At 42.7% G+C, this 25,413-nt stretch overlaps 1 long non-coding RNA gene across 1 annotated transcript; it reads left to right on the forward strand.

Moving 5' to 3' along the window:
* Positions 1 to 12,765: 12,765 nt before the first annotated feature.
* On the forward strand, positions 12,766 to 22,573 carry LOC310902451. Its single transcript, XR_014586735.1, has 2 exons — positions 12,766 to 14,595; positions 20,879 to 22,573. It is a non-coding gene; the product is annotated as an uncharacterized lncRNA (long non-coding RNA).
* The last annotated feature ends 2,840 nt before the right edge of the window (positions 22,574 to 25,413 follow it).

Consider the following 25,413-nt stretch of genomic DNA (forward strand, 5'->3'; position numbering starts at 1 on the left):
TGCTTTAAGTACGAACAACATGTGCTTCACCAAATCAAGATCTATCTATCTTGGGTGTTGTTTATCTCATTATCATCATTAGCATGCTATGTTCATGACACTGACCTTTCAAGGTGTCTCTCCTCTGAACTATTTACCAGTAATCTGAGTACTTCCAAACTTGTCTTCTAGTGCCCATCATACCTATGCCCTCCCTTTCCCTGAAATGAAGCTGGACATCAGGTGGTTCCTTTACTACTCAGAATATATATGACATTACAGGATGAGCCCCAGAACTAAAATAGAGTATGTGCCAGCAAGAGAACCTTTCATAACATATTTTTCCAAACCCAAGTAGAGCCAGGATATCATTCCCTGAGAGTGGTGTGTCCTGAATCACACTGCAGGGCTTTTTCTCACAGCAGTGCTGCTCCTGCTACATCTCTCTGTGATAAGAGGCGGCTCTGCTTGGCTTTTTCTTGCTTCCACATGTGCAGTAACAGGTTATCTCACTTTGTTTCATTCTGTGACTCTTATCTGGGGGATAGCCTTGAAATCCACAGCCCTAATAGGATGGCTGCAAAGATCACTTCTTGTTTAGTGGAAACAGATCACAACAGAGAACTGACATGGGAAGAGAGACGCAGGGCTTGTTAGAAGTTTGCTTGAAGAATAAAAACTGCAAGCTACAAGCTACCTCAGGCCCTGTTATATTTGAATACTGCTCTTCTTTTTCCTTTAAAAACAAACAAACAAAAAAACCACAACCTGGTGTATATAAAACTGAGTCAGCAAAACCTAACCAAGAAGGTGTAAGTGGGTAAATCTTTCTCTGCAAATGGTAGGTGAATCCATAGCCTGCATGAGCTTTACAGGAAACCTGGGTGCTCTGAGGGGAAACACAAACCCACTTCTCACATCATGAGTCTACTCCGTGCTGCCAAAAGCCAATAATTAAAGCTTCCACTCCCTGCTGACTAAAGAGAAAAACAAGGATTAAAATTGAATCTTCCCTGAAGATCCTGAATTTCTTTGTAAAGAAATGGCACACACAAAATCACTTTAAATAAAGGCAGCAATCTAAATTAACCTAATGGTAAAAGATTTTAAAGTAAATGTCATGTAAAGCGGGTTAATCGTTCTGAGATAGTGAAAATGCACAGATTCATATCAGCTAAGACTCTAGCCTGGATGCTTATCACTAATGCTTAATATCGGAGGGCAAAGTAGCTTTCAACCTTGTGCAGGACTGTAACCACTTAGTCACCTTTCAACAAGTGATTTCTCGCATCTCCGTTAAGGTGGTAATAGCAGATGGTCAGTGGGAGACGCGTAATGGAAATCTGGAAAACACTTGCTTCTCTGCAAAAGGATAAGGGCAAAGCAATGATCTGCAAGATGTAAAGCGATTGATATTGTCACAAAAAACTTCAGAGAGAAAAACAAAAAAGGACAGCAGGCACAGCATGGCGGAGAGGAAGCTACACGGCACAGCCTGTTCCCTGCTATCAAAGGAGAGATTGTCAGGGTAGCGTAAAGGATGTTTATAAGCAATTTTTTCGAGAGGTTAATAGTAGAGGGAATGCATTATGTGCGATACAAATGATATTGCCACCTCCTGTCAAGTGTATTACCATCGTGTTTTCAGTGCCGTCACTGCTGTACTCGGCTGCCTTACATTTCCCAGCCCTCTGCCCTTGGCTCCGTCCTTGCGCCCGAAGATGTTGCCCCGTGCAGTGCTGCTGTGCCTGGCTGTCCCTGCTGCCAAAGAGGCAAGGTAGGAAAACAGCAGTGGCTGAGAAGAGATTATGCACTTCAGAGGGTGTGAATCCAGCAAACCTTGTTTCATGAATGTGCAGTCATGGATAAATGCATACCCAAGATACACCCAAGGCAGCATAACCCACAGATTTCTCCTGGGTTAGGGATCTGTCGGTGTGTAATGGCTTGTTTCTCTCTCTGTATGAGCATCCACATGTTGCATATATTCACACACACAACAGAGCAGTAAATCATAGGATATTGCAAGAACTGTATTTGCTTTCTCCTTATTTTTAAACCTTTTTTTTTTATGAAAGTCAGGAAATATTTGTCTAACATAAACTCTGATATTTATTGTCACAAAGCATAATATGAAAATTCCATCATTCAGTGCCCTAACTTTTTCAACACATTGGTATGTATGTATGTCTGTTTTATCTAAAGTGATCAGGGAATTATTACATAATCTGTTTAAAATGACTTATAGACTTCTCATCAATTTATGTTTTTGTGTATAAACTGCTAAAGAGAAATATTGTCTCCTTAGAAAAACAAAAAACAAACAAAAACCCTACTTCACCTAGGAATGTAAAGTTAGTTTTTAACTACAAAATTAGAGTGTAATAAATTATTAAATTAACAGCAGGATGTGGTTATAAATTCCATTTGTTCATATCACTTGTTAAAGAAATAAAGTCACAGTCTGACAGGTTGCTGGTCTGGGCAGCACAGTCCTCTGCTGTGAAACCCAAACCAGCAGTGAGTCATTAGTTGCATCACTTACTGTAGGGTTTAAAATAAACCCTCCACAGTTGACATGAGGGCTGGGGTTTTCACACAATAGGAAAAAAATACAGTGATTTGTATTTAAAAATCAAGGGATTCGAATGTATCTGAGGCCTTGAGCTTTATCACGATGGCATTTGTACAAAACGTGTGAACTAGCTAATTCACCAGAATGGCTCTCAGGTGAGTGGAGTGAAAGGCACCTGTCCTGGTTTCAGTTAGGACAGAGTTAATTTTCCTCCTAGTAGCTGGTAGGACGCTATGTTTTGGATTAGGATGAGAAGAGCGCTGATAACATGCTGATGTTTTAATTGTTGCAGAGCAGTGTTTACACCAGGCCAAGGACTTTTCGGCTTCTCGCTCTGTCCTGCCAGCGAGCAGGCTGGGGGTGCAGCAGGAGCTGGGAGGGGACAGACCCAGGACAGCTGACCCAAACTGGCCAAAGGGGTATTCCATACCACCTGGCGTCATGCTAAACAATATATAGGGGTGGCTGGCCGGGGTGGGGGGCCGGCTGCTCGGGGATAGGCTGGACATCGGTCAGCGGGTGGTGAGCAATTGCATTGTGCATCACTTGTTTCGTACACATTATTATTAGTAATACTATTATCACTATTATTATTATTGTTATTATTATTTTCCTGTCTTAATAAACTGTCTTTATCTCAACCCACAGGCTTCACTTTCCCGTTTCTCTCCCCCATCCCAGAGAGGGAGGGGGGAGGGTGAGCGAACGGCTGTGTGGTGCTTAGCTGCAGGCCGGGTTAAACCACAACAGCACCAGAATGGTTCTTACCTGTGGTCAAAGGGGTTTATCTGCTGGATACTCGCTTGGCTGTCAGTCAGCAATGTAGGTCAAGGTTCTGCTTATTCAGCACACCAGTGCCATTGTTCTGTTCACCTTATTTCTGACTACCTCCTTTTGTGCTCAGGTAAGGAGAGTATTCCCTCAGCTGTAGCAACAAGGCTTGTTTGTGTCAATATGGAGTTGTCTGAAACGTTTCTGTCATTCATAAACACTGCAGAACAACTCCAGTCAGTAAAGAAAGGTGTATAAACTAGAGAACTGCACAACACATTATAATATTATAATATATGATTATAGAATCACATTATAATTGTGATAAGAGCATGCCTTCAAATCCCAGTAACCCAGTCATAACCCAGCAGGTACCTGCGCTGGCAACTGCTCTGCAGCAAAGCATAACCAGGGCTTTTAACTGGCAGCAAGGGAGAATTCACCTTCACTTCAATGACATTTTTTATCTTACCCTCAGTGTTTTATTTTGAAATATTGTCTGTCTTAAAGCTTCCTGTTACTGAATCTTTGCCTCTGCCTGACCATCTGTAAGTACTCCTATCCCAGTAGTACGATGCCTGTTTGCTGTGTAAATGTAAGGGGATGTTAGTATGGGGAAAACATCCCTCTGAAGTGCTTCACGACATGCACAAAACTCCAACTGGTTGATGCAGAAGAAAATGCAGGTCCTGGCTTTGCTCCCCTTCACTCACGTAGCACCCACGGCAGCTCAGGAGGTACAGGAGGGCTCCATGGGGCAGCTGTGTCAGATTTCACGGGCTGATCCTGAGGAGCGATGGTGGCTTCAGCTCTGGGAACAGCACTCTGCGAAGACGGCAAGTTTTGTGCTGGGCTGCTTAAGCCAAATAACATCTTTGCTTTCTCTGGAGAACCTCATAGCCAAAGGCTTGTGCTTCAACCCTGAGATGACATTTGCAATGCTCTTTTGAATGCTCTCCACGGTTTTTACTCTTCTAAGTCTGGGCATGGTATCCTACTAACATCTACTTCTCCCTGTATACCTTCAAGCATTGCATCCAGCTGTTGCATTTCCCTGCAGCATTACATTACAGCACACATTGAGGTATTTACCTAACAGGTCTCTCAAATCTCTCTACAGGCAGAATCAACCAAGTTATAGTCACAACGTACTCTAGCAGAAAGGACCTTGGGAGGTCATCTAGTCTAAACTTCTGCTCAAAACATGCCTGAGTATACTCATAGTGATTTCTTTTTTTTTTTTTTTCTCAATATTCATTTGAAACTTCTCCTCTTTCAATTAATGATAATGGTCTCTCATTCTCCTCCCTTAGATGTCAATAAAGAGTCTGGATCTGCCTTCTTTGTAACTTCCTATATGGTGCTACTAGGTTTCCTGGGACCTTCTCTTCTCCTGGTTGTAGAAGTCCAATTCATACAGCCATTTCTTCCACAGTAAGTGCTCCAGCCCCTGACCGTCTTGGGATTGATTTTACCTCATTGTTTGGACACGTGATGAAAATACCCAGCGATGTTGGACCAGGAACTGATCCTTGTGGGAATCTGCTAGAAATAGTTCCACTCATTTACTCCGTGCACATTGAGACTGACACGTTGCGATCTGTCAGGGAGCCAGCTCTTAGTTCTTCCAAAGTGCATCATTTTAATTCCATATAATGTGTGCTTTTTAATCATACCAATGATTAAAATATCGTGTGCTATGAAGTGAAATGCTTTGGCAAGACTCAAGTAAACTGCATTAACATGAATGCGACTTTCAACCAGACCTGTCATCCTGTGGAAAAAGGCTTGTTTAACAAAGCCTGCTTGCATATGACCATGTGGACGATGATCACTGCATTTGCAGGGGTCTGATTCCTTCTTGATAAACCTTTAGTCAATCCTTTCCCTCTTTTCCCAGAATTGCAGCAGGTAAATCATCCTGTCATCTTCTTTCATAATTTTCAGCCATTCAAAATGCCTTGGGAGTTGGGAAGAAAAGGGAAGGGAAGAGAAAAGAAAGGAAGGGAAGAGGAAAAAAGAGAAGACACCCATCACTTGGCCTGTGAGAGCTTTGGATGCAAACCACTTGGAAGCTCTACCTCAGGAGGTTCCTATATTTTGTGAATAGAAGGGAGCTCAGGGAGTCAAGGCAAGAAAGAACTGGGTGGATTTTCCTTAAACATGTGAGAATAGTTTGGTAGAAGATTGTTTGTGCAATCTCTTTGCAAAACAGTAGTATGTCTCAACACTGGCCTAAGACATGCATTCAGGCATAGCAGCCTCTCTCTTCCTTGTTGATTGAAACCACATCCCCTGAAACATTATGAACAGGTTGAAGAGATTTTTCTTTTTTTAAAAAATGGTGGTGTTACCTGGAAAAAAGCAACTTTTTTTTTTTTAATATATTGCAACTAAAATGTAAATGTATAAATCTACTTCCCATTAAAGTTGCTGAAAAGCTTTTTCCCACCATTTCACGGGATGAGGTTTCACTGGCAGTGAGATACTGCTGGATATGCATACAAGCTATTTTAAACAAATATCTCCTTTGATTGCCATAATACCAGGGACAGTAGAAAAGCATTGATGCAACTTTGGAATTACATTACTTCAAGTTACTTTGGTTGTCCTCTTGGGGCCAGAGGGTAAGTATTTCTGTGACTGCAAACACAGATGGAAAAATCAAATTTCTCCTTTTTATTGATTTGTTACAGGTAGAGTGCATATACTAAAAATGCAATTTGAATTTAAATTTAGAAAAGACAGTAAATAAAGAAAACAACAACAAAAAAAACCCTAGTGCTTTTTTCTCTGAAGTATCATAATAGGAGATAAATTTATGTCAGATGATGAACTGGGAAAAAAACCCTGTGCCCTCTGTAACACAAAGAAGCATTAAAGGAATCTGTTATGACACTTTGTCATGGATTTCTGTATTCTGTTTTATTTCAGGAGAAAATGTAGGGAATGCATGAAAGAGGAGAAAAGAGGAGCAACTGATCTAAATTGGTTTCTCTGGGCCTGCAAACTGCAATGCATTAATCTGCAGGCACTATTTTTAGTTAGTTGCTATTTCACAAGAGAAAATACCAAATATTTCCCCCATAGCTATTTTCTTTCACCAGAGGCATCTTCACACCAAATACAGTTGCACAGGGAGAATGTGGTGTAGGCCTTTGTCCCTCAAAGTCTGTGGCTGTCCATGGCGAGGAATGCACAACGCCACTTGACAGCACCTAGGCAACTCTTGCTGAGGCTGAGCTAAGCCTATACTCTGCCCATACCTAACTCACACCCTGTACAAATTTTCTATGAGCTTTGCTTTTTTTGTGTGTCTTTTCAGACCCTCCGTGTGCCAGAACCAGTGCAGGGGCAGGCTGTTCCCCATAATGCGACAGAAACAGGGAGAGCCCCCGTTTTCCTCCCACAGGGCATCGACGAGGAGGATACAGAGCAGCCTTAATCCAAATGAAACAGTGAATTTCATGGTGAAGAAATGTAGAAACAGACATATCCTTTCCTTTCCCTGAGGGATAGAAGAAAAAAAAATCAAGAAACTGAGAGCAGTGAAGCACATTTTTGTTTACCTACGCCTGCCTTTTCAGACAGCCAAAGGTTCTCGCTAGGTGACTGCCAGTGATGTTCCCATCCAAACAAAAAGAAGAGGTCACTGCCTTCTCTGATGCTCTGATCCAGACCACCGTATTGTTTTTTTTTTTCAAGCAGGTGGCCATGCAATTCTGCTGAGTAATCCTATGTTATTATACTGCATTGCATTACAAAGAGAGGAAAGGGCACTGATTTCCTGTTTTGCAGCAGGAGTGGGAGAACTGGTCTGGAGGAAATCAGAAATCACACAGACCTTTGCTAAGAAACTGCAGCCTGTGAAATGTAGCACAGTTCTACGTGCTTTTCACTGCAATGGTCATTTCATTTTTGAGTGCCACTGCCATGCGCAGCCTCTGTCCCAGGAGGACAACCACAGAGACTTCAACAGTGAATTTGTGGTACTACACCTAGTAAAACCTAAAGAAATGGATCCCAAGAACATGCATCCGTGCTTCCCTCAGCTTAATGCCTCAGGTTTCATGGAAAATTGTATAGCTCAGCACTGATGTTGGAAACAGTGTTGCTTTCACCAGAGTTTTTTAAAGGAGGAAGAGCACAACCATAACAGTCATAAAATGTTGATGAGAAGATGAAAGCATCTTCTTGCTGAAAATGAATGTTTAGCAAAATGAGCTCTCAAGTATAGCAGTATCCTTAACAGGAATACATAAAGCTGTGAAGCAGACCTCCAGCCTGTTAAAGCAAGTGAATTAGTTAAAAGTAAAATATTAGAACTGTCAGTGCCACTTGATTGAGAAAGTAAAGACAACTATTCAACACGCTCTGCAAGTGCAGGTAACTTTCTACTTATGATTTGCGCAACCGGGAACTGGTGAGAGAAAATGGTAGCTTTTACATTAAGATGAAAAATGTGTAGATGAAGCAGTTCCTGGATATGAAATCACAAGGCTGTAAAACAAGATTTTACTTTTACTGTCTGGACCTATTTTTCAGAAATGTGGAATAGTCATGTGAAGATGATCTTACCAAAGACAGAATTACTAGACAACTGCAGTATTAAAACTCTCAGATTTGGAGAAGTCCTATCCTTTCTGCTCTGAAGTTAACGACATGCATGTGTAAATACTTCTGCAGTCCCAGAGTCACCGAAGGCTTTGTGTTGGGTTACTCGCTTTTCTGATGCTGGAAGGGAACAGTCAGAATGCTTCTTCCCACACAGGCTGCAAGTTAACTAAAAAAGCAACCTTCACATTTCAGATAAGATGATGGAAGGATATTCACATTTGTAGTAACTTCTGACTTTATTGCTTCATTTTCCACTGACCTTTCAAAGAACTGCTCTTTTTACTGAGCTGTAAACAGTAGTGTGCATGTGTTCATTATGTCCTAGGGCAAGAAAAGGTTCTAGAAAATAGATGAAAGCAAATCCAATTTTGCTTTCCTCTTCTTTGTTACAGAATTCTTGGTGCATGCATAAAAATAAAGATTGTGTATTTATATGGTGTCTGGTTGTAACAGAAGGAAGACATTGAAGAAGTTGTCTTTATCCCTGAGTGCCAGAAGTAATTCATAAATAAAACTAGGAAAAAAAAAAAAGTAATACCTCGAGTAAGGGGTTAATTTTCTTTTCTTTTCTTTTCTTTTTTTTTTTTTTAATTACAGATGTACATATGAGAATGGCACTTGTTAATCTCTTATCAAAGCGTTTTATTTTTCTTTGATCTAACTATAATTTATTGAGAGCAGTTGCCACAGGCATCTGTAATCCGGCTTTAAATCCCTGTATGCATTCCACTCTGTTCCGTGCTGGCCTTTTTCCATCCACTGCAGTGAAAGTATTCTCCCTTTTGTCTGTATGTGCATCTCCCATTTGTCTCCATTGGAGTCTCATGCGCTCACATACACATGAATTGTCCCTTTGAGCATATGTTTTCTTTGTATTTTATTTCGCTTGTTCATTAATTAATATGATTCTTTGCTACCTAGGGAGATGTCACTTGTATATGTTAATGGAGCCTTCAGAAACGGGGGAAGAAAACAAACGTTTTCTTGCTTGTTATTGTCTAAGAACAATGGTAGGGACATGTGGTAGCGGCTTTCCCAGAGTGATACTGTTTCATTGACAGCTGCGTGAGATTTTTATAAGAAAAGAGAAAAAGCAAAAGTTTTGAACCTCAGACTAAGAGCTGGAAAATGGTGCAACCTCTGCCACTTGTAAATGCCAAGGCAAGTGGGATGGGCAAGTTTGAAGCAATCCCATACATGTCCTGTACTTGCAGTGAGGTTCCAGTTATCATTACACACAGGAGGCATTTTGCGTGGATAGACTGTCCCAAAGCCTTTGAATTGGCACAGAATTACTCCAGTGAAATGTACACCTCTGAAAACTGTACCTAGCACACTCAGATACTAATGTGTCTGTTTGTTAATGAAAATAAAACCAAGCACGCTGTACTTAGCCATTGCTTAGCCATTGGAAGTTGTAAGGGACACAAGTGTAAACTTGGAAACTGAACCAGGCAACTTGCAGGTTCTTGGCCTGAGTGCACCTCCACGTTCATAACATGCTTATATTTGGGTGGAATCACATGCTGTCTATAGATTTTTTTAAAAGTGTAAGCTTACAGATACGTAACTGAACAGATGAATAGTCAAGCAATTCTGTGATCAAGATAAATTCCTGCACCACGTTAATCTAGTCCTGATGGGCATAGCTCCACAGGACACCAGCGTGAGGCAGACCGAGGGGTTGTGGCCTGCGACCTCGCCTTGTCCCCCGGCCCCCCGCAGTGACTTCCCATGTGAAGGTTTGCATGTTGGTTTGCATTAAAGAAACACTGCTACGCAGGAGTTATTCTTATTTCACCTTTTCCATGGTAACATAGATTGTTTCCAGAGATACAACATAGAGGTGACTGATAAAGTATTCACAGTATGTTCTGAAATCCGGGGCAGATTCCTCGCTACCCCAGTGACAAGTCAGAGTTTACCTTTAAGAAGTTACTTAAAACTGCTATCACACTATTGCAGGTGAACCAACAATAAATAAATAAAATTTAAAAGTTGTGGTGTCCAGATATTGTAAAAAAGGAGCATTGTTTCATCTTCTGTTTCATCTCTGGCACCTTTATCTCACATGTTTCTATTTCTTATCTGTGCTACGGCATGGAGGCTTAGACAAGACCAGAATATAAGACAACATGATTCTCCTTTTTCATCCATTTTTCACTTAGGTGGTTTCTCCATGGAAAGCAATTATATGCGGCTTCAGGTCACATTAGCAATTTAAGAGCCAGAGAAAGACATGGACTTCAAGACTTGCAGAAAGACCTCCCATTTTCTTTGTGTTAGAGACTGCCTTTTTGGATTTAAAGGCCAAATGCCAACCCCATATTACAGATTATCAACCTCATCCTGTTCTTTCAGCACAGACACTTTTTTTTTGAGGAAGAACCAGGCCACCAGTGAGCATGATCTGATGATTTTTCTAATCATAGAAAAGATAATAGAGCTAAAGAAAATAGTGATGAGTAGATGGAAGATCCAAGCTCAGCAGAAATAGTCTTTTACTGGAAACAAAAACAAAAACAACAACAACAACAAAATGCAACAATTAATAGCTTAATGAGCACTTTCTATCAGGCATGCATTTTCTTTACAGCAGATATTTCAGTGGTCACAGCATTTCTTGACACAGAACTGGGGACTAATGTGAGATTATGTTACATTCCATTGACTTTTGGTCTGAAAACATGCGCTATTAATCATTAAATGATCACGTTTACTTCCAGGCTGAAGTCAAATCTGTATTCATGTTCTTCCCCACATTGCTCAGGAATAAAATTTATTTTGAGAGGTGCTTATTTTTTTAACAATTTCTGCTAGCAGTTTGTTGTTCTGTCAGGTACCAGATTTTAAGTATTTAGTAGTCTTCCTTTACAAGCATAATTTCTGACAAAACACCACATGTGTAGCACCATAAATTCAGTCAATATAGACAGTTTATAAAATGTAAGTGAATGAATGGAGTATGGGTTATTGGAATATAACAAGGTTAATGAACTAGTCACCACAGACAGAAGTGTTATCCTAGACATAAACTATGTTTTATTTTGCATTATTATGCTGTAAATGCAGAATGACCAATTCTTGTAGGCCTGTTAGAAAGTGTTTGTCTAAAAGTTAAGTTAAAACAGAATTTTCAAACCCAGACTTTACAAACATATTTGAGTGGACATTTTAACTCATTTTGAATTGTCTTTAATTAAATTAAATTTAATTAAATTTAATTTAATTGCATTAAAGCAAACAAGTCAAAGTTTTCACAATGAGCCGATGGTTTTACTTTTGGATATTCCATACCTCAGGATATTTTCTCTTTTTCCAGGTAGTAGGCTCTTCAGTACGTAACTTATATGAGTTGAAGGCTATAGCTTAAAGAGTTGCCAGCCTCCTGAGATACCATAAATGAGGCTGAAGCTTCCCCCATAATCAGCTCTTACCTCAAAATGGCTAATAACTAGCTGTCTGAAGCTAGCGTGTCCAAAGCAGAGATGGTGCTAACAGAAGGAGCCCTTGAGCTATTCTGTTAATACGTAAGATCACCATCAGTTAAAAGCAGAAATTCCCAAATCATCAATTAATCTCCACTGACTTTTAATAAGCACATAGGTGCTACCTTCAGCATTTTCCCAGTAGGTTGTGCCATATTTGTACCGGACTTGTCTCTGGTTGCCCTAGTTCACTTAAGATGATAAACAACCATTTTACCCTCTCCTTGACCAGCACACAGCAAATTTATCTCACTTACATCCTGCTGGTTCTGAGCTGTCGGCCAGTGAGATGGCTCATGAAGAACTGTCACACGAGTGAGAGCATCAGCGTGGAAGGCATTGCTGGATGCCATTAAATGACCACAAATGACCACCAGGTTGAAGTGTATGCCTTGTCTCTGTGTCAAAGCTTTTCATCACTCTTTTAGGTCAATATTTGTCCAAAGCCAGCTAAACACAAAAACTCAGATGCAAGACTTCTTTGCTGACAGGAACAAGCTATTAATACCAGTTCTGCTCACAGGGGAGAGATGGGAGATGCTTATCTGAAAAATTCACCAAGTGCTGCTTGTGCTAAGCATGGATGAGCTTCCTCAGTCATCTCTTACTAGTCTGCAAGGACAGATAGCTGCTAGATTCCTGCCAGGCTGAACTAGTGTAATAAACTCTTCAATCTCAGCATACTTCCTACCTCATTAAGATGGCTTGAGCATGAGGGATGAAAGGGAATAGGTGCTAAGACTCTTTAAAAAAAAAATGAAACGAGATATTTGTTAGTCATGATAGTCCCAAGTGAGAAAGGAATCGAGTAACTATCAGAAGCAGGAGTCAGAAACGGATAAAGTTGGGTACTGTGAGGAGCTGAACACGGAGCTGGGAACACCCTTCCCTACCAGAGCGAGTCCAACACCACCTCTGCTGCTGTACGCCCACGGAGCAGCTAAGCACAGGCAAAATATGCAGGGTCAGAGACTTGCAGAGTTTGGGCTGAGGACTAATAACCTCAGCAGCTGCTGGCTCTCCCTTCTACTCAGTACACACAGGGAATGCAAGCCCTTCACACTAGAAACTATTCCCAGCTGCAGCTGTTAGGTATTCATAACAAATGTCTAATAGCTAAAACTGTGTGCTGTGGACAGTGTCATCTTTCAAGTCACATAGGGACAACTGTGTGTACCCCTCTGTGGTTGGGATACTGTGCTGTCACCCTGAAGTCATCTGGAGCAGCGCTCCTATGCCAGGCCAGGAGCTGCTGTTACTGAGCAGGAAGTTCTGGCCGCTGCTGATGCCTCCTTTGTACCACGTTGCTGTCTTCTAGCAGTATAGACGTTACCAGACCTTCTGCGTTATAGAGACCCATTACTCAGAGCAAAGAGGCGCTGCGATGTCTGTTGTCAAGCAGGGGAAAGGCCTCGTCCTGACATGGGCTGAGATCACTTGCCTGGTGCTGAGCCACCAGACTCCAGTGCGAGTCAGTCACAGCTGAGCTTTTGGTATCCGAGGGTGCACCCATACAGAGGCTGATGTGCAGGATCCTGGTTCTTAAACGCCTACATGCCCTCCCTCTTCCCTGCAGTTTAATTCCCGATTTTGGCATGTATAACTTGTGTCCCCCAGTAGTCACACACACAAATTAAGGTGCAGTTGTTCCTAGCTGATGAGAGGTGGAAGAATTTCACCATATCTGAGTGAGTATTTACTAAAGCAGAATAGCACTGTCTGTTCCAAGCAAAGACTAAAAGCACTGCTTTCAGGCAGTCCCTCCTTCCTCTTTCTCTGATGCCTTTCTTAAGTGTGCCTTCCCTCTTCATGTATTAATATAAACTTTCAGTTGATAGTAAAGAAATCCCTACAAAGTGTAAAGTTTCTTAAAGTTTGCAAGAATTTTTTCTCGTTGTTTGACTTGGGTTTTGGACTGGGTTTCTGTTTTTGAAGAAATTATCTCAGAAAATGAATGAAGCCAATATACGACTTATTCTATGTGGAATTCTAAATTCACTTACACATATTACAAAAGAGTATGAAATGTTCTTAAGGGATTTTTAGGGACAAACTGCCCTTCTGAACTGGATACCAAGAAATCTGCAGGTTAAACGTAATGATGCAACTGGGAAATAACCCTAAATATATCAGCAAATCTGGGGAACCTGTTAAGAGTTTAAGTTTATAGAGGATCTGAGGTTCTGTCTTTCGTGTACGTGAGAAGGATCCTTCCCAGTCCCCCTTCATGGTGGCATTGTGTCTCTATTTATGATTGTTCTAAACAGATCATGCTAATTTGGAATGAAATCCATTTGCAATTACATTTCATAAATTGATACTCACAATAGGATTCATCATGAATAACATACAAAAATAAAAGGAATGGTGATTAATTATAATAAATGCAAACTATACATTGCTCTTAGCTATTCTTCTACTATTCCACTGCTGTGCTTCTTTTATAACCTTTCTAACAAGACAGTGAAAGCGAGTCTTTAATCCACAACCTCTAATATATGATATGATAACATATTCTAGCATACTAAGCCGTTCCTGAAATAAAACTCTTTAGTTCCTTACATCATTTGTATTCTCCATCTCCCACCCACATGTTTGGAAGCATTTGAGGCGTAGTATATGTGTTCATACCACGACACAAAGACATCTATCCACAGGGCTGCAGCATTGTGATATTAATTTATGTACGGTAGGTACTTATAAATCATAATATACTTCTCTATGACAGCATGATTTAAAGTAATTTATTAGCATGCATACCATATCTTCTTAAAGCAATTGGAAACTCTGCTACTTGCATATTATTGTATTTTCATAAAATGGTGTAAGAGTTTATTAGAGTGCTAGGATGCTATTGATCAAGCCTGAATGCAGCATAAAAATGCCCATTATAGCTCATTGATATTTAGACTTAAAACAAACTTTGTAAAGCACCATTAACTGTATCGTTTTGTTTTAAATCCCAGCCACCCCTGCACTCTGACAGCAAGCTGTGCTGAACTCACAGGTGTTTCTGCTGAGGACGACTGGCTTGCTGGTCTCCTGGTGGGTAGCTAATAAAAGAGGAGAGGAGAGGGCTGGAAGCACCTATGTGAATGCAGCCTGGGGGAGAATAGATCTGGGTGCTGGTGGTTATGGGGTTCTGTATCTAAGGCCTGAACTGAAGTAAGTGCTGTCTTTATTTCGGGTTATGGTTGAGGGAAATCTGCTGGACTTGTTTACAGTAATATCCTGTAGGTTGTTTGCTGTGCTTGCATTTAATTGTCACGTATAATGGAGCCCCAGAGGAGTTCTGCTTTGTAATTTTTGCCTGTGTGATTTGTGATGTGTGGATGATAAGATTTTGTTTAAGGGTTTGGTCTTTTTCTTCAACTGGATACTTTTCCCCAGGGTTGACTGACCAAACAAAAGTCATGCAAAAACTTCACTTCTGTGGATATGTAACTCTAAATCTTTTGCTGTGCTTTTAAGAATTCCCTAATATCTAGGACAGAAGGTAAGTAGGAAGAGAGAATAGGTATGACACCTGTGGTTCTTGTAGTAGCAGTGAGAAAAGGGATGAGATATGACTAGAAGGCTTTGGCTTATGTGATAGACCACTTACAAATCTTCTGCAGGAACAGTTTTTTCAGTGGGCAGGAGGAAAAATCCCACGTTTGATGATTCTGCCTTTCTCTGCTGCAGCCTTTCGAAGGAAATGTGTGTAGGGTGCTCTTGTCAGCTCTGGAAGCTGCAATTCTCATATGAGCTCCCAGAGGCAGAGGTGCCTGAATGGGGCATGGAGGAGCTCTGCAGCTGGCTGTTTGTGGTCTCACATCTAGAGGCTCCATCCCCCCTGATGGAGTCCTGGGGGCGGCAGGTTCCTGTTGGTTATATTTTGAGAGGCCCTTACTGAAAAGTGACTGTTGATGTTAAGCTTTGTTTTGGCTGGGAGTGCTCCAGTATCCACCTTGGTATTTAGCCTTCGGTCTGAAGGAAAGTGAAGAGTGCTTGAAATAGCTGCTGAGCTTGGCAGGTGTGAAAGAAATTGTAGGTGTTTTTTCTTGTCTTGCTCCTTCATTGGATTCACAATGCTCTCTGGGCATCTCTGGTCTCTTACTCTCTGCAGCCAACAGCAAGTCAAAAGCTCTTGTCAAAAGCTTAACTTTGTTGTTGAGCTTTGAGTGCCAACAGGTCTACAAACAAGGCAGGATGCTATGTGCCTTCTATCAGTGCTGCTGTGTTGTGGCTTTCTTCTCCATCTCAAATGCTTTGAAAGGCCATGAACTGTCCTTTGCACCTCCTGTGCCTGAATTGTGTCCTCTCTGTATCACCTGGAGCAGGTGAGCTGAGCAGCTAAATTGTGCTTGGCTGAAGTCCCCTGGCAGAGCCTTCCTGTGGCTTCCTATCTCTGCCAGTAGCCTGCTACCTCTCCCCAGTGCGTTGTTGCAGGTGCTCCTGTTGCAGCACTGATCCTTCTTCCCCTCCCATCTCTCAGCTGCAGAGGAAGAACACACAACAAACAGTTTGACTCATGCACACCTTTAGCCTCTGCATTCAGCAAAAAGACCTGCATTTGCACATTGGCTTAAAGAGGAATGATTTCCATAGCAACAGCAAGGATATGTGGGATAGCATTCATGCTGCCTCCGACAGCATATAAAGCACCTTCTTATGAAATAACTGACTGCACAGGCACTGGGAAAACACTTACAATTGACTATGTGGAGGAAGTGTTGTATAATATCTTTAAACAAAAAAAAAAAATCATCTTTTGTTTCAGACAACACTTTAAAAAAAATCTTGGGTATAGGGGATGGGGGGCTTCTACTTTGTTTATGTCAGGTGTTAGTGAATGCAGCTGGTATAAAAAGCTGTGATGTGATCACTTCTCCAGCAACACAGTGAACTGATGTTCCTAGTGAAGATCTAAAGGGGAGTCACCTGAGGCGGGCTTTGAGTGGGGGAATGACAGCCCAGTTGGCTGGGGGAGGGAAGCAGGCCGAGCTGGCAGCCTCTTTAAATACTAGGTTTTGTGGTTATTACTGGTGGGCAGGCTTGTTGCTGCTGGGAGACAGGGAGGCAGAGCTCTACTACCTGGGGTGCAGAGAAACAAGACAGGAAATGTGTATGAAGCAGAAGATGTTTAGTTTCCCTGTTTACATGCACAGGTCTCCTTTGTTTCCATTGTCCTCCTGCTGCTTTTTTACTGTTGTTTCTGCATTGTTCTGCTTTACAAAGCCCTACGTACACACACAGTAGCCCTGTCTGATCCTCTAGCCAGACTTCTCTTGGGAAGAAGTGCTAACAAGCACCCTGGCTTCTGTGGCTTCAGGTGTGACACCACTTCAGAAGGGTTGGCCCTGCTTGGTCCCCCCACGTGCTCCAGGGATGTGTGTCCTTGGGCAAGCATCTGCAGCACGCTCTGCGTGCCAGCAGTGGTTACCTGGATACATGTGGCTGCATCTGTCTGAATGGCATGGGAGTGGGAGGAATTGCTTCAGCTTATTATAGGTGGCATGAATAAGAGTAACTGGGCTGATTTCATCATTTCCTCGGTAAGAAGATACCTCATCAGCTCTGCTGCACTGCAGCACAAGTGTCTTCAAAATTAGTTCTGGATGGGGGAAACCTCCTTCATTTCAGACATTTGGTTTAATCTGTTAAATTTATTAATGTTTGGGACAACTAAAACTGTTAGAAAATCTGAGTCTCCCACTGGAGCTGTATGCTGCAATAGCTCTCCACGTGCTGTGGAATTCCTGTACCTCCACAAAAACAGCTAGATAAGTTTGCATAACCTTCCTCTGCCTTTTTTCTACCTTTTATTGGTAAATGACCTCTGTTTCTGACAGAATTTACTTGCTTAAGCAACTATCCAACACCCTCTCCCCACCAGCCTGAAGGCTGAGTCCTGCCACTTCCATGTGTGCATGCCAAGCTACAGCAACAGCGAGGTTTAGGAACATCCAGCATGCTGGATAAGGGATGATGTTCTCATTTTTATCCCTTTGGTACTTCAGTAGTGGATGCCTGTGTGGGGACCATGGTAGTCAGCTGAGGGCTCTGCTCAGGCTCTGTGGGCAGAGGTCTGCCTGTAAAGAAGCAGCTGGAGAATGAGCTGGCCCCTCGATTTGCAACTCCCTTTTGGAAAGGCATGTGCTCTAGCCCTGGCCTTTGTGCCGGGGAGGGATCCTAGACCTGCATCTTCCTCTGGGAGCAAAGAGCAGTGCTGCAGAAAGCAGGTGCTGGCTTTCTTTGGGCAGTGCTGCTGGGGATGGCAAGCCCTGCCTGCTGAGACCAGTAATGGTGTGCTGTCCCACAGGGCTGCTGCTCTGGGGTTAGATCTAGGAACAAAGAAAGCTATTTTCTTCTAATGAATGTCACGTACTCCCAGCTTATGCTTTAATAGGATTAACCACCCTCAAAATGGTCTTGGCAGGTTTGCACATACCCTAGGGCAGGAGAGTACAGACTTCCTGTCTGTCCTGGGCATCCTCACCTCCCGTGCTGGCATATGAGGTGCACAGCTCTGGGGACACCTTGCCTGGTGCAGTGTGGTTGAATCAGCCTTTTATTACGCAGGCTGTCTTTTTCTGGGATCAGGTTGTCATCCTTTAAGCCTGAGTTTACCTGGCAACTTGAAATAATAAGGTAAAAGATGATCCAAAATGCTGCATGCACTGGTGCAAGCCTTGCCCTGAGGGAGGCAGCTATTTGAGGAAAGCTGGTCAGAAACCAGTGAGAAATTCAGTCCCACTTCCCTGTGCATCTGGAGGCCAAATCCCGAACTTGGTAGTTCAACCAACCCAGTGGCACTTCAGATTTTAGTCCAGGAAGGCCAGAAACTGGTAGCAAGGACAAATAGACTCCATATGCCCCAACTGTTCTGCCTATAGCTGTGTGGCCATGCTCAGAAGAGTTTATCCAAGGTTAGGGGAAGCTGGTAACCTCACTGCAGGCCACCTGCAGCATGACCTGTCCTCTTTAGCTGCTCTGCTCCTCCCAGGGTGAAGCTGGTCCCAGTGCTCCTCTCCCACTTGACTCTGAAACGTTGGCCCCTTGAGTGGGAGGAGTGCCACTGACTGATGCTGCTCCTAGGATAACCCACTGGTACCCAGGGCTGCAGCCAGTCCTGGTGGGGGAGAGGCAGCTGGGAAGACTTGGTGGGCTTCCTCAGAGTTGGGGACTGTCCCTGGGTATCACTGCTTGCTTCCTAGCAGATGCTGTGTGCTCTGCCTGTGCTGAAGAAGTTGCTGTGACTCCTGCAGAAGCTTAGAGCAGAGGCAGGTGCTATTAGCAGGATGCAGGGGGAGGAAAGACAACTTGTCTATTTGGATCCAACAGGAGTTGGTCAGTGTGCATGGCCCAGGCCGGACAGCATGTCTGGGCAGTGGCTGGGGGAGCAACCTGCCCAGAGCTGCTCTGTGCTCATCCTGTTTGCACCCCTGCAGAGGTGCAAACAGCAGGGCACAGGATGCAGTGGCTGTCAAGGAGAACCTGCTCTTCCTGAAGTAATCCTTTCCTGAGGCTTTCTGACCCACTTCTCATTGTTCCTTCTCTGCGAAGGAAGTACAACTTTGTTTACTCTGATGTCCCATCAGCTGCATCTGCTCTGCTCAGATGCTGGCTCTCCAGGCAGGCTTGAGGTGTGGAAGTTGTGGACCTGTCTCACTGCCTGCCCAGCAGATGCTGCTGAAGAAGAGCATGTGCAGTGTCAGGGATGGAGGTCTTCCTTCTTGCTGGTGCCTCTGAAAGCAGCTGCAGGTAAGGGACCTCCAGTTAAAATCAACAACTTTAGAAGACCAGTGTTGAAAGGTTTTTTTATCCTATACATCCACCCTCTTCATGGAAATGCAATGTATCTGTCAAGATTATAAAATAGCTCCTTTCCAGAAACAAATTGTGAATCTATAATAATCAGATGTCATTGCCAGCATGTATGCTGAACAGAGGGGAGGGGGGGAGCAACAGCAGCTTGTGATAAAATTTCTTTTGCTGAGGCTGTAAAGAGCCATGTGATCTTCCACCTACCCTTTAGGATGGTAATAAAAGTGACTCAGCTGAACAGCACTGGTAGCAAGTGGTAGATGGCTTCAAAATTGTTTTGTTAGAGCAGAGGAAAATGCATGTTAAATACAGCTTTGGTCTGTCAGATATTGGCTCCTGAAATAAGTGTGAGGAGGAGGATCTACCCTCACTGCCCCAAGGTTCATGCTAAATATGCCCTACGAAAAGAAAGCATCCTCTACTGCTACCCCACTTTTCTGACATCTTTCTGGGAAAGTGTGTGTAAAGCAAATGAACATGAGAACAAGAAAAAGTTAATTCTTTCCAGAGGTCACAAGGTGAGGCTGTGGCAGAAATGGCAAGAGAAGGCGCTCTGTCTTAACCAAATGCTACATCCCAGACTTTTCTAAGTCAAAATTATTGTTTTGAGGCCTTGCAGAGGAAACCTCTGTAGCAGGGTGGGATATTGAACTGTTAAGTAACATCAGGAAAAAGGAACCACATTGTCCCACTCTAATTTAGCTGTTCTTTATATCACGTTCTCCAACCATTGCATATCTGCAGGAGTTTGCACAAAAATGATCTAGTGATGTGCTTACCTAAGACAAGAAGGCAAAAAACTGTTCACAAGGCACTGGAGTAGATAGAACAAAACGATTGTGGGGCCAAACTGGGAGAGTTTATAAGATATGCAGGCAGGTCTGGTGCTTCTGTGCTGGGGAGGGCTTCAGATCCTGCAAGGGAAAACAAAAGGGTTATGGTGGGGGAGAAATAAATGATAAGCAGCAGAAATACTAATGTAGCTGGTCTAGGTGGGGATCACTGTGAAGAAGCATCAAATCTGATGCCTGGTAGTCTGCATCTTGGGCAGTTACTCACCTACTGAGTATACCTGTTGGGCATGCTCATTTCACCACAACACAGTGGTGTTTTTCATCTTTTTGCCCCACTGAAAGGTAAATTTCAAGCAGTCCTTGTATCCGTCCTCATCTTTGACTATTGAGTGCACAAACCTCTGCTTTCATCCTTGACAGGACGTACCCAGCTTTGGCTTTAGGCCAGGAAATCCTGCAGGCCTGTGCTTGAATCCAAACAGTACTGCTTGGTAGTTTAATTATCTGCCCCTGTAGGTTGTGCCTGCAGATAGCTGCAGTTCAGACTCAATCATCTGCAGGGAGATGCCTTAAAGGGTATCTTTGAAGCACTGAGTTAGTGCCCTGTGGTGCTGCTGTGTGAAGTAAAAGATGGCACCAATGGCTTTGGGGAGGAGGCGGGGGGCGGCAGGCAGTTCAGCCTGAAAACACTTCGGCAAGTGAAAGCTTTATTAGCTCAGCGAGAGGAAAAGATGCTGAAAGCTGAGGAGTGGAGGAAGAAAGGGGATTTTTAGCAGTAGTGCTTAAAATCCTTGTGTATCTCAGCACTGGGGAGCAGTCCAGGTCTACTGATGTTGTTTTCCTAGGGACAGAGACCCTGAACTCCTGCCCCTGCTGGGCTCTGCAGAGCTTCTTGGGAGAGAGCAGTGCAGCAGGAGAGCCCTGGGTCCCAACCAGCAGAGGAAGAAGAGTCCCAGCTAATAGCCACTGGGGAAAACTGCTCAGGTTTTCCCAGGGCACTTCTGTGCTGTGACAGCTTGGTTAGCAGCCTTGGGGATGAGAAGCTGGTCAGCCTTGTCATTTGGTAAAGCAACAGCCCTGTTAAACTGACCTCTCATGGACAAAACTTCATGTACTGCACAGCAAGTGAGGCCTCTCCAACAGCAGCTCTACAAGGGTGACAGCCATCCTCTCACTGCATCCACCATTTACATTGCTAATGCTTCTGCAGCCCCGCATTTTCTACAAGCAAAGCTGCGAGTACTTCCTCCTTTGTTTCAGAAATTGTGCAGGAGGGTTGTGGGTTTCTAACAGGAACAGATGCTGATACCCCTTGAGATAAAAACAAGGGTATGCCAGCTCCATGTGTGCAGCCAAACACCCCACACTTGCTCCGGACTCCACGTGGAGCAGCTCTGTGCAGCCTGACTGTTCCCTTGGGCTCCAAAGGCACAGGGGCTGTTAGCAGGGGTGCAAGCAGCAGACTGGCTAGTTTGGGTGCTGTCCCACATGGGTGTTGCTTCTGTTGTGACACCCACCTGGCTGTGTGCACTCCTGCTCGGTCCTGTGCTGCTGGATGCCCTGGCACAGCTGTATCGTTGTCACAGAGCAGCTGTGCCTGTAGCCAACATGGAACTGGGATTTTTCTTGCTCTCAGTTAAACTATCTTCCAGTCCTCTGCACTTACTTCCTCAGGAACTGTTGGTCAAGCCTCTGTGGTCAGCAAGAGTGCTTTCACATGCATGTCTCTAACAGACATGCATCTTTCCTGGGACTGTCCCCAAGAAGCTGAAATGATTCTTTGTAAACTAGAAATCATTGATGCTTTTATCAAAACAAATCCCAAGAACAAAGCACACATCCTCCTGCTAAACACAGTAGTATGCATGTACTCAGGGAATGTTTATCAAAATAAAGCATTCTCCTGCATGTGCCTGGAGAGGTGATACAAACAAGCAGCATGTGACAGACTTCAGCTGTGCCTTCTATTGCCAGGCTGGAAGGCGCTCAGCTGATAAGCTGGATGTAGGAACCTAGACAGAATAGAATGTAAGAGATTTCTGTGGGTCAATGCACTTTGGTTACCAGGGCATTAAGCAGTCTACTTTGGTCCTTTTAGATATTCAATAAAAAAAAGTTGATTCAGCTCTGAAATTATTCTTGGAAGTTAAATTAGATTTCTCAGAGGTGGACATGGAAAATATCTGTGTCGAGGTTATCAGCTGTACAAAGTATAACTCCAAGCGTTACCATGGGGTGGGCAGTGCATTTTACTACTTGTTTTTTACTGGAAAAAAAAGTTCTTGTCCATGCTTTTCTAAATGAGTTTTGAGTGTGGTAAAAGGAAAAACTGAAGAGGAGAAAACATCACCTGTGAAAACTATGGGGAGCAGGTATGTAAAACGTCAGCAAGGAGAGGGCAGGTGAGATATCAGAAAAGTCAACCTGTTACTCATTGATGCAAAAAATAAATAAAAATTTGCCCCCCAATATAGTGAATAATCTTCCTGATTAACGAAGAGTCATTTGAAACAGGGAATGGGCTATGAAAAGATGGAAAACTTGGAACTTGAGTACCTTAGGATCGTCACCACTGATTTGGTCCCTCCACATTTCTTTCATTGGAACAGTTGATTGTCTTGTTCCTGCTGTTCTTTAATCTCATGATGTTGTAGGGTCTTTGGTAACCTAATGTAGACCAGAAATGATGGGTGGGGGAACATAGGTATGTGTTAGAGGCACTATCTGTGGATGTAAGCTTGCACAGCTACTGAGTCTACTCTGAAAGCTCAGGCCATCACAGTGTAATTCTTGTGGTATTGCTTTGGTTGGGCTGCCTACAGTTCTTCTGCAGCTGGCTGAAGACACAAAGGTTATCATACATATGTCCATAATTCCAGGATATGTTTTCTCAGACTAATAGTCAATGCTCATCTGAATGAATTTCACTCTTTTGCCTTCAGGTCATGCTTTTTGCAGCAGGCTGTACTGATGTGACAGTCTGACTCCTTCAATTCAGTGAAATTTTTATTGTTCTGGGTATTGAAACCAACATCAGGCTTCGGCTGTGAAATACTGGGGGGATTATCACCCCCTGCAACTACAGCAGTAGTTATTGGTGATCTTGTAATAAGGCTCCCTTGTTGCTATGTGAATAAGTTGTGGTATTAAAATTACAACTGTGATAATAAAAACAGCTTCTAGGTACTTGTCCTGAATTGTTGGCCACTAAGACAGGGTAAAACTTCTTGCTGCTAACCTTTATCAGGTGCTTCAGGGTCAATCTCAGTATTTCCAACTGCAGTAAAAGCAGTACTACTTGTTTTCAGGTCAGATGAAAAGTTATTTTTTATGGTAATGACATGAAGCTATCAAAATGTCCAAGGCAAGTAGGAGCTTGGGAACCATCTTTAATCCAAAACGGAAAGATCGTATTGATTCATAAAACCTCTACAGAAGCTTGTCTGTAGGCTGCTCTTATCTTGTTTTGATAATCTGTTTTTACTTTAAGACAATTTTATCATTTGTGTAAACAAGAAGCTTTACTCCTTGGCTTTTCATACTACTTTGCTTGTGTATTTCTTTAATATAAAAGAGAAGGTGATGGAATTGCCCTCCTATTCCAAATTTTTCATTTTCTGCTCTCATTTTAAAACAATCCTGAGGGTAAGCCTTCCCTGAAGGATCTAGTTTTCAAATTTCCAATAACTAAGTTCATCCAACATAAGCTTACTCTTTGTGCCTCTATTGCTCATGCTTTAAGTACTGCTACTGCATGTGGCTATTTCCCTTTGTTTGCTTTCCATTTCCCCCTCTGCCTACAGTGTATTTCATGCAGCACCCACCCAGCTATTCATCCTTCTTCAATCTTTACCACTACTCATGGTCTTAATGTTGTCTTCTTTCCACCTCCATTTCTCTCAAAACTAAATCGAAATCACTATCTCACCTATGCCTGTTACCTTTAAAAAAAAAAAGAGATGCTGTTCCTTTCCTGCAGCCCCTCAGACCTTAAATATTGACTAGAAAGTTTTTCTCTTCTTTTTACCTCTTCTGTTTTCATGCCCTTCTTCTGTTTAAATCTTTCTGAGAAGTTTTCTTTGAGCTTGCTCCTGCCACCGTTCCTACAGTGCTGAAGGATTTATATAACAAAACTGGTGTTTTTTCCCCATAAAGCTCTAAACTTATTCTGAGTTTCTACTTTTGAATTGCATATTTGTCATGTGTGGAGGCTTGCTCAGGGAGCTCTTGGTTGGCACTTGTTAAATCTGTTTGCAGATTACTAAATCCTGTTTTATAAAAGCACGTTCATGTAGCCAGGGGCCATATGGATACCTAGATAAATGCTCATGTGGATAAATAGCTTCTAATAGCTTTGTCTTCCTGTGCAAACAACAGTTACCTTTCCTGCCAAGGAAAAGTATTGAAATAAACTTAATACAAAAATATCAACAATTGGAATTAATACTATAAATTAAAATACTTCTGCAGAGATAAAACAAAACTGTGAAGCATTTTAATGCCATTTGCATGTGATGTTTGGCATTTGTTCTTCTCAATAGGAGATTGCAGCAAGTACAGAAATAGGAAAGTAGTTTGTTCCACTGATGCATGCTTGGATATCTGCTGTGCTGCTGTATGATCCTTTCTTAGGAAAAGAAGATTTTGTCCCTAGCTGGGGACCTTCCTTTCAAACTTGGCCCTAAAACTGAACAGACTCTTGTTTTGAGCCCTGCTTCTATCAGAACTCTGAATAAATGCTCAAAAAGCTGAGTGATAAGCAGATGTTCCACTTAAGATGCTGTAGGAATTTGTAGAGATGAGCAGGAAAGCACTGATTACAGTGGGAAAATAAAGAAAATGGAGACACCTAAAATGAAGTGTTTGAGATAGTACTGAAAGTGACTTGTTTTACATCTCCTGCCACAACTATACCTACACATCTATCTCATTCTTTATTATATGCATGAGTGGAGAAGAGGTAGCATAAACTAAGGAACCACCTCAAATGCATGGTTTTCCAAACTAGTTAAAACTCCTTTGACCATTTGTGATGTCTCCCTGGACTCTGCCTTTGGCTTCCCCACAAATGCTTTTTTCTTGTCTCACTCCTTGCACCCTCCTGCACCCATCCATTGACACATCCTTGTGAGGTTTCAGACTGCTGATTTACTTTCACTTGAAGCTGCTGTACTTGATGACTGTGCCTGCCTTGACCAAGGGATAGCACTTAGCTGGCAGCTGGTAAAATCCCTCTAACATAACACCTTGGCACTGTAGCAGGAATTCTGGCTGAGGCTTTCAGGTACTAAAGGAACAAACAAATAACCACACTTTATCATGGTGCTGTGTGTTGTTTAAGCAATCAGCTTTCCCAGAAACTCAACAATAAGTAAAACAT

Source organism: Anser anser, assembly GCF_964211835.1.
Source record: "Anser anser genome assembly, chromosome: 7".
Lineage (NCBI taxonomy): Eukaryota > Metazoa > Chordata > Aves > Anseriformes > Anatidae > Anser > Anser anser.